Here is a 2917-nt window from a genome sequence, read left to right on the forward strand (position 1 = left end):
TGTATATTTGTGTATATGCGTGTGCGTTTCTGTGTATGCAAACCAGTTCACTGTCATGATGTCTTGTGTGGATATTTTAGTTTATTTTTTTCGATGGTTCATCTATTCTTAAACAGCTTAGAATATATCTATCTTTGACGATTGTATAATTCTATTAAATCTTTTATCGACACTGTTCTTTACAATTTTGTTTATCGCTTATAACCTTGTGGGGATATTTCTTTCATTAACATTTTATATATTTAATTCTTAATTCCTTGAAACACAGATACCAATTTTTTTTTTATCTCATTACACGCAGCCCGAAACTAGCGAAATATATTGTAAGTCTTGCATTCGAATTCAAACATAATTACATAAATAGATGTAAGTATAAGTTCACGCACGCACGCACGCACACACATACACGATTTTCTGTATAAGTTTTAAATAAAATAATCGCTTTTAATACCAGAGCATTTAATGAAACCTTTGAGAGTAGAGTTCGTGTGAAGAAAGCGAGTTTATTTAGACACAGTATTCCTCTTTGTATTCAGTGCAGTCGAACACTCGTTAACGAAACGTGGCAGCACATATGAAATACAAGTTCGATGGCCGGAGTAAACAAGTTCACTTCCTTCATATTTCTTATGTTTTTCGTTAGACTAAGGCTGAGACAATTCAAATTATGCAAATTTTCAACTCTCAAATGTGTTATTGCTTGTTTATAACAAACCGATACATATGACTGTGTGTCTGTTTTTCTATCTATCTATCTATCTATCTATCTATATATGTATGTATGTATGTATGTATGTATGTGTGTACGTATGTATGTATGTATGTATGTCTCTCTCTCTCTCTCTCTCTCTCTCTCTCTCTCTATCTCTCCGTCCATTTATCTATTTATCTATCTGTGTGTTTGTATATAACACTGCTAGCCTATCCCACTGTCTCTCGGTCCCAATCTCTTTTTATCCCTAGATTATTCTAGTGGAATAATTTATTTCTACAATGTGCATTTGTTCCTTCAAATACAAGAGTGAGAGAACATATCATATCATACCGGTGGTGGAGCAGTGTCGATAAGAACAGTGTGTTCTGTCAATGAATGTAACAACAGCAAAAGTAATACAAATAGAATTAAAAGTAGAAAATAAGCTTTCGGTTATTTAGACACAACACCATCAATTTTCGGTGAGATGTGCATCCATCGACCTCAGTACTTAAACATGTATTTTATTTCACTAAAAGAAGAAGGACATAGTTGACCTGAACGGAGTGAAGCACATAATCCAAAGATTCGGTACGGATGATGCAATTGCACATGTATAGCAATTCTGTGAACGTGTAGATGTTCTGAAAAATATATTAAAGGTAAAAGGCCTGAAATTTATCTACTCCGAAAGTATGCAAGGTAAAGTTGATATCGGTGGAATTTGAAGAGAGAACGTAAGGACAGACGAAATGCCGCTAAGCATTTTGTCCGGTGTGCTAACTGTTCTGCTTGCACGCTGATATCAATAATAATAATGATAATAACAATAATAATAATGATAATAATAATAATAATAATAATAATAATAATAATAATAATAATAATAATAATAATAATAATAATAATAATAATAATAATAATAATAATAATAATAATAATAATGATAATGATAGTAATAATAATAATGAAAATATTGGGGAAGGTACAGAATAATAGAATGTGGCCTTACATAAACAAGGGTGTGAACATTCAAAAGCGATAACAATAGGAACACTTTCTATGGTTGCATGTGGAGACCCCTCAAAATCAGGGAAACATAAACGAGTAGAACAAATGTCTCTCGATATCGTCCTTCTTCAGTCAGTCCACAATCTCATGCTTATAGGGGGACCATTCACTCGGATCATTCTTACCACATGCAGCCATCTTTCAATATAATTGCTGGAAGACAACAGCACTTGCCTCTGTATCCTCAGTTTCTTTTTCAAGAGAAACTTGAAAATGTTGATGAGGCCAAGACTAAGAGGAAAGTATCTGTCTTCATTCCTTTCAATCTACTTTGCCACAAAATGTCTTTCGCTGAGGTTACCAAAAAAAAAATGCCTATCATTCCTGGCCAAAAGAAGGTGGCTGGATCTGTCCTGCAGAACGGTATCATCAATCTGCACACCTTGGGGACAAGGCTGGCTGACGGAATTTCCATACCTGTAGTGTTATCCTGAACCGGCAGTGCTACTGTGGTCCACTGCCAGCTTTAAATTTTCTGGAAATTATCCTTTACGTCCCGGGCCGAATGTCCTTCGGAAGAGACCAGCTGGTTGATTCTGTTCAACACCAGAATCTTACCGAGAACATCGTCGCAGTTTCCTTCCACTAACCCCGCATTGAACGTCACAGTGAGGTACCAAAGACCCTGTCTCGGTCTATGCTTCATTCAGGACTGCAAAATGACGAGCTGTGGAAAATCCTGTCAGGCAGACGGTGACGATAACTGGTCACTGTCAACAAAACGCTGGAGTTGTCACAGTATCAGAGCATATCTGTGCTTCAGCAGCCACGGCATACCAGCCCTTCATTCAGCGAATGTTGATAGCAAGTGGATCACCTAGTGGAAAACGTCCCTTCTGCACCTAGTAAAAGAATATGCGCTCCAGTTTTCTCAGACGTAACCTGGGTAAGGCACAACGGTCAGGCAATTGTATCTAACCGAGGCGATGCGAGAATTCACTACCTCCGTCCAGTGTCCTACGAAGTTATTGGACGCCATGAACCTGCCTCTCTAGGAGCCGAACTGCTGGTCCACTGACTTTTCTTGATTAAGATCTGACCCTACCACCGCCGCATATTCTTTTATCTTTTGGTCACACCTAAGACCGCCAACTTAACATCTGTGTCCAGGAAGATGACACTTATCCTAAGATCCAGACCTCTCCGAAACAA

This window comes from Octopus bimaculoides, chromosome 6, assembly GCF_001194135.2.
Source record: "Octopus bimaculoides isolate UCB-OBI-ISO-001 chromosome 6, ASM119413v2, whole genome shotgun sequence".
Lineage (NCBI taxonomy): Eukaryota > Metazoa > Mollusca > Cephalopoda > Octopoda > Octopodidae > Octopus > Octopus bimaculoides.